Raw genomic sequence first — 14770 nt, forward strand, 5'->3', positions numbered from 1 at the left:
ATATAGCTCATAGCCCAGGCTCAGAGGTAATATAGCTCATAGCCCAGGCTCAGAGGTAATATAGCTCATAGCCCAGGCTCAGAGGTAATATAGCTCATAGCCCAGGCTCAGAGGTAATATAGCTCATAGCCCAGGCTCAGAGATAATATAGCTCATAGCCCAGGCTCAGAGATAATATACCTCATAGCCCAGGCTCAGAGGTAATATAGCTCATAGCCCAGGCTCAGAGGTAATATAGCTCATAGCCCAGGCTCAGAGGTAATATAGCTCATAGCCCAGGCTCAGAGGTAATATAGCTCATAGCCCAGGCTCAGAGATATTATACCTCATAGCCCAGGCTCAGAGGTAATATAGCTCATAGCCCAGGCTCAGAGGTAATATAGCTCATAGCCCAGGCTCAGAGGTAATATAGCTCATAGCCCAGGCTCAGAGGTAATATAGCCCATAGCCCAGGCTCAGAGGTAATATAGCTCATAGCCCAGGCTCAGAGGTAATATAGCTCATAGCCCAGGCTCAGAGGTAATATAGCTCATAGCCCAGGCTCAGAGGTAATATAGCTCATAGCCCAGGCTCAGAGGTAATATAGCTCATAGCCCAGGCTCAGAGATATTATACCTCATAGCCCAGGCTCAGAGGTAATATAGCTCATAGCCCAGGCTCAGAGGTAATATAGCTCATAGCCCAGGCTCAGAGGTAATATAGCCCATAGCCCAGGCTCAGAGGTAATATAGCTCATAGCCCAGGCTCAGAGGTAATATAGCTCATAGCCCAGGCTCAGAGGTAATATAGCTCATAGCCCAGGCTCAGAGATAATATACCTCATAGCCCAGGCTCAGAGGTAATATAGCTCATAGCCCAGGCTCAGAGATAATATAGCTCATAGCCCAGGCTCAGAGATAATATAGCTCATAGCCCAGGGTCAGAGGTAATATAGCTCATAGCCCAGGCTCAGAGGTAATATAGCTCATAGCCCAGGCTCAGAGATAATATAGCTCATAGCCCAGGCTCAGAGATAATATAGCTCATAGCCCAGGCTCAGAGGTAATATAGCTCATAGCCCAGGCTCAGAGGTAATATAGCTCATAGCCCAGGCTCAGAGATAATATAGCTCATAGCCCAGGCTCAGAGATAATATACCTCATAGCCCAGGCTCAGAGGTAATATAGCTCATAGCCCAGGCTCAGAGGTAATATAGCTCATAGCCCAGGCTCAGAGGTAATATAGCTCATAGCCCAGGCTCAGAGGTAATATAGCTCATAGCCCAGGCTCAGAGGTAATATAGCTCATTGCCCAGGCTCAGAGGTAATATAGCTCATAGCCCAGGCTCAGAGGTAATATAGATCATAGCCCAGGCTCAGAGGTAATATAGATCATAGCCCAGGCTCAGAGGTAATATAGATCATAGCCCAGGCTCAGAGGTAATATAGATCATAGCCCAGGCTCAGAGGTAATATAGATCATAGCCCAGGCTCAGAGGTAATATAGCTCATAGCCCAGGCTCAGAGGTAATATAGATCATAGCCCAGGCTCAGAGGTAATATAGATCATAGCCCAGGCTCAGAGGTAATATAGCTCATAGCCCAGGCTCAGAGGTAATATAGCCCATAGCCCAGGCTCAGAGATAATATAGCCCATAGCCCAGGCTCAGAGGTAATATAGCTCATAGCCCAGGCTCAGAGGTAATATAGCTCATAGCCCAGGCTCAGAGATAATATAGCTCATAGCCCAGGCTCAGAGGTAATATAGCTCATAGCCCAGGCTCAGAGGTAATATAGCTCATAGCCCAGGCTCAGAGGTAATATAGCTCATAGCCCAGGCTCAGAGGTAATATAGCTCATAGCCCAGGCTCAGAGGTAATATAGCTCATAGCCCAGGCTCAGAGGTAATATAGCTCATAGCCCAGGCTCAGAGGTAATATAGCTCATAGCCCAGGCTCAGAGGTAATATAGCTCATAGCCCAGGCTCAGAGGTAATATAGCTCATAGCCCAGGCTCAGAGGTAATATAGCTCATAGCCCAGGCTCAGAGATAATATAGCTCATAGCCCAGGCTCAGAGGTAATATAGCTCATAGCCCAGGCTCAGAGGTAATATAGATCATAGCCCAGGCTCAGAGGTAATATAGCTCATAGCCCAGGCTCAGAGGTAATATAGCTCATAGCCCAGGCTCAGAGATAATATAGCTCATAGCCCAGGCTCAGAGGTAATATAGCTCATAGCCCAGGCTCAGAGATAATATAGCTCATAGCCCAGGCTCAGAGGTAATATAGATCATAGCCCAGGCTCAGAGATAATATAGCTCATAGCCCAGGCTCAGAGGTAATATAGCTCATAGCCCAGGCTCAGAGGTAATATAGATCATAGCCCAGGCTCAGAGGTAATATAGCTCATAGCCCAGGCTCAGAGGTAATATAGATCATAGCCCAGGCTCAGAGGTAATATAGCTCATAGCCCAGGCTCAGAGGTAATATAGCTCATAGCCCAGGCTCAGAGGTAATATAGCTCATAGCCCAGGCTCAGAGGTAATATAGATCATAGCCCAGGCTCAGAGGTAATATAGCTCATAGCCCAGGCTCAGAGGTAATATAGCTCATAGCCCAGGCTCAGAGGTAATATAGCTCATAGCCCAGGCTCAGAGATAATATAGCTCATAGCCCAGGCTCAGAGGTAATATAGCTCATAGCCCAGGCTCAAAGATATTATACCTCATAGCCCAGGCTCAGAGGTAATATAGCCCAGGCTCAGAGGTAATATAGCTCATAGCCCAGGCTCAGAGGTAATATAGCTCATAGCCCAGGCTCAGAGGTAATATAGCTCATAGCCCAGGCTCAGAGGTAATATAGCTCATAGCCCAGGCTCAGAGGTAATATAGCTCATAGCCCAGGCTCAGAGGTTCCATATCTGCGTGTGAAATCACATCCAATTCCCTATATAGTGCTGTCATTATAGACCCATCCCATGTCACTACAGTGGGCCAAGGCCGGGGTTTTCACACCTCTCCTCTGGAACTCTCAGTTGTTCCATGGGCCAGTGTTACTCAGACCTCTGGGACCCCCAGTTGTTCCATGGGCCAGTGTTACTCAGACCTCTCCTCTGGGACCCCCAGTTGTTCCATGGGCCAGTGTTACTCAGACCTCTGGGACCCTCAGTTGTTCCATGGGCCAGTGTTACTCAGACCTCTGGGACCCTCAGTTGTTCCATGGGCCAGTGTTACTCAGACCTCTCCTCTGGGACCCCTCAGTTGTTCCATGTATTTAATCAATACCAGAGCTAGCAGACCTGATTCAACTAGTCAACTAACCCTCAAGCCCTTGACTAGGTGAATCAGGTGAGCTACAACACAATGTTGTAAAACGTCTGGGAGAGGATAGGTTTGAGAGCCATTGGTGTTAGGTACTCCATCCACTCCACCCAGCACCTGGAGGAACTCTAAACGACTCCTATTGAATCAGTTAGCAGGGCCTGGCAAATCTCTAAATGACTCCTATTGAATCAATTAGCAGGACCTTGAGGAACTCTATATTACTCCTATTGAATCAGTTAGTAGGGCCTGGAGGAACTCTAAACGATTCCTATTGAATCAGTTAGCTGGGCCTGGCAAATCTCTTAATGACTCCTATTGAATCAATTAGCAGGACCTGGCAAGTCTCTAAATGACTCCTATTGAATCAATTAGCAGGGCCTGGCAAATCTCTAAATGACTCCTATTGAATCAATTAGCAGGACCTTGAGGAACTCTATATTACTCCTATTGAATCAGTTAGTAGGGCCTGGAGGAACTCTAAACGATTCCTATTGAATCAGTTAGCAGGGCCTGGCAAATCTCTAAATGACTCCTATTGAATCAATTAGCAGGACCTGGCAAATCTCTAAATGACTCCTATTGAATCAATTAGCAGGGCCTGGAGGAACTCTAAACGACTCCTATTGAATCAGTTAGCAGGGCCTGGCAAATCTCTAAATGACTCCTATTGAATCAATTAGCAGGACCTTGAGGATCTCTAAACGACTCTTATTGAATCAGTTAGCAGAGCCTGGAGGAACTCTAAATGACTCCCATTGAATCAGTTAGCAGAGCCTGGAGGAACTCTAAATGACTCCTATTGAATCAGTTAGCAGAGCCTGGAGGAACTCTAAATGACTCCTATTGAATCAGTTAGCAGGGCCTGGAGGAACTCTAAACGACTCCTATTGAATCAGTTAGCAGAGCCTGGAGGAACTCTAAATGACTCCTATTGAATCAGTTAGCAGGGCCTGGAGGAACTCTAAATGACTCCTATTGAATCAGTTAGCAGAGCCTGGAGGAACTCCAAACGACTCCTATTGAATCAGTTAGCAGAGCCTGGAGGAACTCCAAACGACTCCTATTGAATCAGTTAGCAGGGCCTGGAGGAACTCTAAATGACTCCTATTGAATCAATTAGCAGCCTAATTGGTCTAAGATAAAGACACAGTTTCTTATCAGCAGCCATTAAGGACATCGGGGCGGAGATATGAGGCTCCCTATAGACGGGTTAGCTGACACGAAAACGATGCCCACCGCTTCTATGCGCCAGAAGGCCGTTTGTTGTTGTGATTCTGGATGGGCAGATAGCTACCAACAATGACAAGAAGCTGCCATGATTCTGGATGGGCAGATAGCTAGCAACAATGACAAGAAGCTGCCATGATTCTGGATGGCCAGATAGCTAACAACAATGACAAGAAGCTGCCATGATTCTGGATGGGCAGATAGCTAACAACAATGACAAGAAGCTGCCATGATTCTGGATGGGCAGATAGCTAACAACAATGACAAGAAGCTGCCATGATTCTGGATGGCCAGATAGCTAACAACAATGACAAGAAGCTGCCATGATTCTGGATGGGCCAGATAGCTAACAACAATGACAAGAAGCTGCCATGATTCTGGATGGGCCAGATAGCTAACAACAATGACAAGAAGCTGCCATACGGGGAATGGTAGGTGGCTCTTTTCAGCTCGTTTGTGCTTGTTTTTGATTACCATGTCTTCTTCTGAGGTGTTTTGACTGATGTCACTTCTATGTTTTTGCTCCATAGTTACGTACGGGAGGATCTCTAGTGGCACAGCTAGTAGCACTGCGATGCAGAGCCTTTAGACCACTGAGTCACTAGGGAAGCCCGGAGACCTCTTACTATTGATATCTACATAGCGCATTGACGAGAATCACACTACCGCGCTCTCATTTAGCTATTTGCCTCTTACGGATTGTGGTTGTTGTTGGATGGCTGTTCACAAATCTAAATGTGTAAATATGAGCCCAAATAATGGTTGAATTCAAGAAGTTTAAACTGCCTATGTATCAGTGTTTTTGAAACCAGGGGACAGCCAGTGAAAAATGCGCTCTTGCAACAGCTGTATAGTGAGGATCCCAGCCTATAGAATAACAGCTGCATGGTGAGGATCCCAGCCTATAGGATAACAGCTGTATAGTGTGGATCCCAGCCTATAGAATAACAGCTGTATAGTGTGGATCCCAGCCTATAGAATAACAGCTGCATAGTGTGGATCCCAGCCTATAGAATAACAGCTGCATAGTGAGGATCCCAGCCTATAGAATAACAGCTGTATAGTGTGGATCCCAGCCTATAGAATAACAGCTGCATAGTGTGGGATCCCAGCCTATAGAATAACAGCTGCATAGTGTGGATCCCAGCCTATAGAATAACAGCTGCATAGTGAGGATCCCAGCCTATAGAATAACAGCTGCATAGTGAGGATCCCAGCCTATAGAATAACAGCTGCATAGTGAGGATCCCAGCCTATAGAATAACAGCTGTATAGTGTGGATCCCAGCCTATAGAATAACAGCTGCATAGTGAGGATCCCAGCCTATAGAATAACAGCTGCATAGTGAGGATCCCAGCCTATAGAATAACAGCTGCATAGTGAGGATCCCAGCCTATAGAATAACAGCTGCATAGTGTGGATCCCAGCCTATAGAATAACAGCTGCATAGTGTGGATCCCAGCCTATGGAATAACAGCTGCATAGTGAGGATCCCAGCCTATAGAATAACAGCTGCATAGTGAGGATCCCAGCCTATAGAATAACAGCTGCATAGTCCTGATCCCAGCCTATAGAATAACAGCTGCATAGTGTGGATCCCAGCCTATAGAATAACAGCTGCATAGTGAGGATCCCAGCCTATAGAATAACAGCTGTATAGTGTGGATCCCAGCCTATAGAATAACAGCTGCATAGTGTGGATCCCAGCCTATAGAATAACAGCTGCATAGTGAGGATCCCAGCCTATGGAATAACAGCTCCATAGTGTGGATCCCAGCCTATAGAATAACAGCTGCATAGTGTGGATCCCAGCCTATAGAATAACAGCTGTATAGTGTGGATCCCAGCCTATAGAATAACAGCTGCATAGTGTGGATCCCAGCCTATAGAATAACAGCTGCATAGTGAGGATCCCAGCCTATAGAATAACAGCTGTATAGTGTGGATCCCAGCCTATAGAATAACAGCTGCATAGTGAGGATCCCAGCCTATAGAATAACAGCTGCATAGTGAGGATCCCAGCCTATAGAATAACAGCTGCATAGTGTGGGATCCCAGCCTATAGAATAACAGCTGCATAGTGGGGATCCCAGCCTATAGAATAACAGCTGCATAGTGTGGATCCCAGCCTATAGAATAACAGCTGTATAGTGTGGATCCCAGCCTATAGAATAACAGCTGCATAGTGAGGATCCCAGCCTATAGAATAACAGCTGCATAGTGAGGATCCCAGCCTATAGAATAACAGCTGCATAGTGTGGGATCCCAGCCTATAGAATAACAGCTGTATAGTGTGGATCCCAGCCTATAGAATAACAGCTGCATAGTGAGGATCCCAGCCTATAGAATAACAGCTGCATAGTGGGGATCCCAGCCTATAGAATAACAGCTGCATAGTGTGGATCCCAGCCTATAGAATAACAGCTGCATAGTGTGGGATCCCAGCCTATAGAATAACAGCTGCATAGTGAGGATCCCAGCCTATAGAATAACAGCTGCATAGTGAGGATCCCAGCCTATAGAATAACAGCTGTATAGTGTGGATCCCAGCCTATAGAATAACAGCTGTATAGTGTGGATCCCAGCCTATAGAATAACAGCTGTATAGTGTGGATCCCAGCCTATAGAATAACAGCTGCATAGTGTGGGATCCCAGCCTATAGAATAACAGCTGCATGGTGAGGATCCCAGCCTATAGGATAACAGCTGCATAGTGAGGATCCCAGCCTATAGGATAACAGCTGCATGGTGAGGATCCCAGCCTATAGGATAACAGCTGCATAGTGAGGATCCCAGCCTATAGGATAACAGCTGCATAGTGAGGATCCCAGCCTATAGGATAACAGCTGCATGGTGAGGATCCCAGCCTATAGAATAACAGCTGCATGGTGAGGATCCCAGCCTATAGAATAACAGCTGTATAGTGAGGATCCCAGCCTATAGAATAACAGCCTATAGAATAACAGCTGCACAGTGTGGATCCCAGCCTATGGAACAAAAGTGGGGCTTTAATTGCTCAATCTAATTCATGCTGATCAACAACAAATACATTAATCCATAGGCCTAATGGACACATGATCAAACTCGCACACTTTTGATAGACTTAAAAAGGACTATCTGTAGTTGCTACATCCTTTTTTGGACTTATAAATTATATATAATGATGTAAAGTTGTAATTTAATCGTATTATTATATGTAGTAGAAAGTGATGGGCTAGAAGAAGCCTACATAACCAACCCATAAAGTAAGAATTAACATCCGTATATAACAAGCTATGTAACCTTTAACATTGATTTACCCTGCAATAGATGTTGTTCAATTGGTAATATACATGTTTGTCTTCTTCTAATGCCTCTTAAGCTGCACTCGATCCCTCCGATGTCAACAACTACAGACCAGTATCTCTTCTTTCTTTTCTCTCCAAAACTCTTGAACGTGCCGTCCTTGGCCAGCTCTCCTGCTATCTCTCTCAGAATGACCTTCTTGATCCAAATCAGTCAGGTTTCAAGACTAGTCACTCAACTGAGACTGCTCTTCTCTGTATCACGGAGGCGCTCCGCACTGCTAAAGCTAACTCTCTTTCCTCTGCTCTCATCCTTCTAGACCTATCGGCTGCCTTCGATACTGTGAACCATCAGATCCTCCTCTCCACCCTCTCCGAGTTGGGCATCTCCGGCGCGGCCCACGCTTGGATTGCGTCCTACCTGACAGGTCGCTCCTACCAGGTGGCGTGGCGAGAATCTGTCTCCTCACCACGCGCTCTCACCACTGGTGTCCCCCAGGGCTCTGTTCTAGGCCCTCTCCTATTCTCGCTATACACCAAGTCACTTGGCTCTGTCATAACCTCACACGGTCTCTCCTATCATTGCTATGCAGACGACACACAACTAATCTTCTCCTTTCCCCCTTCTGATGACCAGGTGGCGAATCGCATCTCTGCATGTCTGGCAGACATATCAGTGTGGATGACGGATCACCACCTCAAGCTGAACCTCGGCAAGACGGAGCTGCTCTTCCTCCCGGGGAAGGACTGCCCGTTCCATGATCTCGCCATCACGGTTGACAACTCCATTGTGTCCTCCTCCCAGAGCGCTAAGAACCTTGGCGTGATCCTGGACAACACCCTGTCGTTCTCAACTAACATCAAGGCGGTGGCCCGTTCCTGTAGGTTCATGCTCTACAACATCCGCAGAGTACGACCCTGCCTCACACAGGAAGCGGCGCAGGTCCTAATCCAGGCACTTGTCATCTCCCGTCTGGATTACTGCAACTCGCTGTTGGCTGGGCTCCCTGCCTGTGCCATCAAACCCCTACAACTCATCCAGAACGCCGCAGCCCGTCTGGTGTTCAACCTTCCCAAGTTCTCTCACGTCACCCCGCTCCTCCGCTCTCTCCACTGGCTTCCAGTTGAAGCTCGCATCCGCTACAAGACCATGGTGCTTGCCTACGGAGCTGTGAGGGGAACGGCACCTCAGTACCTTCAGGCTCTGATCAGGCCCTACACCCAAACAAGGGCACTGCGTTCATCCACCTCTGGCCTGCTCGCCTCCCTACCACTGAGGAAGTACAGTTCCCGCTCAGCCCAGTCAAAACTGTTCGCTGCTCTGGCACCCCAATGGTGGAACAAACTCCCTCACGACGCCAGGACAGCGGAGTCAATCACCACCTTCCGGAGACACCTGAAACCCCACCTCTTCAAGGAATACCTAGGATAGGATAAAGCAATCCTTCTGCCCCCCCCCCCCCTTAAAAGATTTAGATGCACTATTGTAAAGTGGCTGTTCCACTGGATGTCATTAGGTGAATGCACCAATTTGTAAGTCGCTCTGGATAAGAGCGTCTGCTAAATGACTTAAATGTAAATGTAAATGTTAAGGTGAAAGTAATCTAAAAGTAACTGAATGTAATCAGATTACGTCACTGAGTTACTTATCACAATTTTGGACATGTAACTAATAACTGTAACAGATTACATTTAGAAAGTAACTTACTCAACACTGGTTCTGAGGTAGGTAGGGTCACTAATCAGTACCTTAGGGGGAGATGAGGTATATGGATATTCTTTCAGGCTGATTCAGGGCCTGGATACACACACACACACACACACACACACACACACACACACACACACACACACACACACACACACACACACACACACACACACACACACACACACAGAGAAAATAATGTTTTCAGATGCCAGACTCTTGTTTATTCAGTGCTTCCCAAAGAATGGAGCCTAACTGCTGATTAACAATTTACCTCACAGACCGCTTGGTTTGGCGTTTTTCTCTCTCTCTCTGTGTGTGTGTGTGTGTCTGATGAGGTAGGTAGGGTCACTAATCAGTACCTTAGGGGGGATGAGGTATATGTAGGGTCACTAATCAGTACCTTAGGGGGGATGAGGTATATGTAGGGTCACTAATCAGTACCTTAGGGGGGATGAGGTATATGTAGGGTCACTAATCAGTACCTTAGGGGGGGATGAGGTATATGTAGGGTCACTAATCAGTACCTTAGGGTGGATGAGGTATATGTAGGGTCACTAATCAGTACCTTAGGGGGGGATGAGGTATATGTAGGGTCACTAATCAGTACCTTAGGGGGCCTGTATACAGCAGCAGCTGTATGGCCCGTTCATATCTAGAGGCCTGTACACAGAAGGCCTGTATGGGGGTTAAGGGCCATACAGCAGCCCAGATGCCCCAGGCCTCTATAGTAGAGATGTATGCCCCTTCCCTAACCCAGTTTGTTCACAAAGTCAATTCTGTTCATAACTGGTATACCGTCCAAGTCCTCAATAAATATACTGCTCTGACCTCTGACCTCTGACTGCTAGCGTCATGGCCTGGATACAGTAACAGAAGGACAGAGACTGACTGTAAACAGCCACAGATTGGTACTGAAGATACAGAGCTGTTTTCGTCAGACATGTCGTGTTCAGCATTGCGTCGACAGCGTCAATAATTGTTTTCATGCCGTGGTCATATAGAGATCCATATGAGGCTGGTATTTTAAGTATTTTGTAGTTTGATTGGCTGTTCGTATTGATTTGAATAAATGACAAGACTCCTGAGAAACGTGTTGATGTACCGTTCTTCAAGATGCTAATTTACCAGAGTGTGTAACGTTGCCCAGCTGCATCATGAACTTACGTCAGTAACAGCAGGGGGACAAAAAATAAGTCATTCTCTCTGTTTTCTTTCATTCTCTCTGTTTTCTTTCATTCTCTCTGTTTTCTTTCATTCTCTCTGTTTTCTTTCATTCTCTCTGTTTTCTTTCATTCTCTCTGTTTTCTTTCATTCTCTCTGTTTTCTTTCATTCTCTCTGTTTTCTTTTCATTCTCTCTGTTTTCTTTCATTCTCTCTGTTTTCTTTTCATTCTCTCTGTTTTCTTTTCATTCTCTCTGTTTTCTTTTCATTCTCTCTGTTTTCTTTCATTCTCTCTGTTTTCTTTCATTCTCTCTGTTTTCTTTTCATTCTCTCTGTTTTCTTTAATTCTCTCTGTTTTCTTTTCATTCTCTCTGTTTTCTTTCATTCTATCTCTCCTTCTTTTCTTTCATTCTCTCTCTCCTTCTTTTCTTTCTGGCTCGATAGTTGAAAGAATCAGTTAAATCCCCCCTGTGTTGTCGGGCGACGCTCAGGGTTTATACTCTGCTTATTTTCATAGTGCTAAAGCACCTCATCTGAATACAAATGACACAATTAATATTGAAATCCAAGCGGGATTACTTTCATATGTCAAGAGACTTCCTAAATTAAACTGGTACGCCACCGGTACCGTTCACCAGACCTGGAATGGGTTTAAGGTACGATTATTATATACACATGAAAGATGGATAGTCCAAGGGGCAGGGCCTAGGGGGTGGGGAAGGGCCTAGGGGCAGGGGCTAGGGGCAGAGCCTAGGGGCAGGGGCAGGGCCTAGGGGCAGGGGCTAGGGGGTGGGGCAGGGGCTAGGGGCAGGGCCTAGGGGCAGGGGCAGGGCCTAGGGGCAGGGGCTAGGGGCAGGGGCCTAGGGGCAGGGGCTAGGGGCAGGGCCTAGGGGCAGGGGCAGGGCCTAGGGGCAGGGGCTAGGGGCAGGGCCTAGGGGCAGGGGCAGGGCCTAGGGGCAGGGGCTAGGGGCAGGGCCTAGGGGCAGGGGCAGGGCCTAGGGGCAGGGCCTAGGAGCAGGGCCTAGGGGCAGGGGCAGGGCCTAGGGGCAGGGGCTAGGGGCAGGGGCTAGGGGCAGGGCCTAGGGGCAGGGGCAGGGCCTAGGGGCAGGGGCAGGGGCAGGGGCAGGGGCTAGTGGCAGGGGCCTAGGGGCAGGGGCTAGGGGCAGGGGCTAGGGGCTTCTTTAAAAGGATCTTGGATTATGTGCACTGTGATAAAGACATTCACGTCAGTTTTTTTAATATTTTTTATTATTTCACCTTTATTTAACCAGGTAGGCCAGTTGAGAACAAGTTCTCATATGCATCTGCCACCTGGTCAAGATAAAGCATAGCAATTCGACACAAACAACAACACAGAGTTACACATGGAATAAACAAAACATACAGTCAATAATACAGTAGAACAAAAGAAAACAAAAAGTCTATATACAGTGAGTGCAAATGAGGTAAGATAAGGGAGTTAAGGCAATAAATAGGCCATGGTGACAAAGTAATTACAATATAGCAATTAATCACTGGAATAGTAGATGTGCAGAAGATGAATGTGCAAGTAGAGATACTGGGGTGCAAAGGATAAAGATAAATAAATAAATACAGTATGGGGATGAGGTAGATAGATGGGCTGTTTACAGATGGACTATGTACAGGTGCAGTGATCTGTGAGCTGCTCTGAGAGCTGGTGCTTAAAGCTAGTGAGGGAGATATGAGTCTCCAGCTTCAGTGATTTTTGCATTTCGTTCCAGTCATTGGCAGCAGAGAACTGGAAGGAAAGGCGGCCAAATGAGGAATTGGCTTTGGGGGTAACCAGTAAGATATACCTGCTGGAGCGCGTGCTCCGAGTGGGTGCTGCTATGGTGACCAGAGCTGAGATAAGGCAGGGCTTTACCTAGCAGAGACTTGTAGATAACCTGTAGCCAGTGGGTTTGGCGACGAGTATGAAGCGAGGGCCAACCAACGAGAGCGTACAGGTCGCAGTGGTGGGTAGTGTATGGGGCTTTGGTAACAAAACGGATGGCACTGTGATAGACTGCATCCAGTCAGTAAAAGGCAGAAGGGGTTTTCTTCTTCTTGTGTCCAGCTCTCTACTTCTACCAGCCATATCCCAAAATGTCACCACTCACAGACGCCTCTGTTCCACATTACACAGAAACTACACAGCATGGATGGATGCCTGTAATTCTAATAGGAACAAAGAAGAGACGACTGACCTGTTCCTATTCCGAAGGCATTCATCAATTCCTCCATCATTATTGGCTAGCTCCCTTACCTTTCATTATTGGCTAGCTGCCGAACCTTTCATTATTGGCTAGCTGCCGTACCTTTCATTATTGGCTAGCTGCCGTACCTTTCATTATTGGCTAGCTGCCGTACCTTTCATTATTGGCTAGCTGCCGTACCTTTCATTATTGGCTAGCTGCCGTACCTTTCATTATTGGCTAGCTGCCGTACCTTTCATTATTGGCTAGCTGCCGTACCTTTCATTATTGGCTAGCTGCCGTACCTTTCATTATTGGCTAGCTGCCGTACCTTTCATTATTGGCTAGCTGCCGTACCTTTCATTATTGGCTAGCTACCGTACCTTTCATTATTGGCTAGTTCCCGTACCTTTCATTATTGGCTAGTTCCCGTACCTTTCATTATTGGCTAGCTGCCGTACCTTTCATTATTGGCTAGCTACCGTACCTTTCATTATTGGCAAGCTGCCGTACCTTTCATTATTGGCAAGCTGCCGTACCTTTCATTATTGGCTAGCTGCCGTACCTTTCATTATTGGCTAGCTGCCGTACCTTTCATTATTGGCTAGCTGGCGTACCTTTCATTATTGGCTAGCTACCGTACCTTTCATTATTGGCTAGTTCCCGTACCTTTCATTATTGGCTAGCTGCCGTACCTTTCATTATTGGCTAGCTACCGTACCTTTCATTATTGGCAAGCTACCGTACCTTTCATTATTGGCTAGCTGCCGTACCTTTCATTATTGGCTAGCTGCCGTACCTTTCATTATTGGCTAGCTGCCGTACCTTTCATTATTGGCTAGCTGCCGTACCTTTCATTATTGGCAAGCTGCCGTACCTTTCATTATTGGCAAGCTGCCGTACCTTTCATTATTGGCAAGCTGCCGTACCTTTCATTATTGGCTAGTTCCCGTACCTTTCATTATTGGCTAGCTGCCCTACCTTTCATTATTGGCAAGCTGCCGTACCTTTCATTATTGGCAAGCTGCCGTACCTTTCATTATTGGCTAGTTCCCGTACCTTTCATTATTGGCTAGCTGCCGTACCTTTCATTATTGGCTAGCTGCCGTACCTTTCATTATTGGCAAGCTGCCGTACCTTTCATTATTGGCAAGCTGCCGTTCCTTTCATTATTGGCAAGCTGCCGTACCTTTCATTATTGGCTAGCTGCCGTACCTTTCATTATTGGCTAGCTGCCGTACCTTTCATTATTGGCTAGCTGCCGTACCTTTCATTATTGGCAAGCTGCCGTTCCTTTCATTATTGGCAAGCTGCCGTACCTTTCATTATTGGCTAGCTGCCGTACCTTTCATTATTGGCTAGCTGCCGTACCTTTCATTATTGGCTAGCTGCCGTACCTTTCATTTTTGGCAAGCTGCCGTACCTTTCATTATCGGCTAGCTAATGTACCTTTCATTATTGGCTAGCTACCGTACCTTTCATTATTGGCTAGCTGCCGTACCTTTCATTATCGGCTAGCTGCCGTACCTTTCATTATTGGCTAGCTGCCGTACCTTTCATTATCGGCTAGCTGCCGTACCTTTCATTATCGGCTAGCTGCCGTACCTTTCATTATCGGCTAACTAATGTAACTTTCATTATCGGCTAGCTGCCGTACCTTTCATTATCGGCTAGCTAATGTACCTTTCATTATCGGCTAGCTAATGTACCTTTCATTATCGGCTAGCTAATGTACCTTTCATTATCGGCTAGCTAATGTACCTTTCATTATCGGCTAGCTAATGTACCTTTCATTATCGGCTAGCTACCGTACCTTTCATTATCGGCAAGCTGCCGTACCTTTCATTATCGGCTAGCTAATGTACCTTTCCTAGAGAAATGTCACGGTAA

The 14770-nt window shown here is 46.6% G+C and overlaps 1 protein-coding gene across 2 annotated transcripts in view; it reads left to right on the plus strand.

The window, feature by feature from the left end:
- Positions 1-14770, plus strand: part of LOC129813264 (sodium/calcium exchanger 3-like) — a 155295-nt gene that overhangs the window by 99381 nt on the left and 41144 nt on the right. The window lies entirely within an intron of this gene.

This window comes from Salvelinus fontinalis, chromosome 16 (assembly GCF_029448725.1).
Source record: "Salvelinus fontinalis isolate EN_2023a chromosome 16, ASM2944872v1, whole genome shotgun sequence".
Taxonomy (NCBI): Eukaryota; Metazoa; Chordata; class Actinopteri; order Salmoniformes; family Salmonidae; genus Salvelinus; species Salvelinus fontinalis.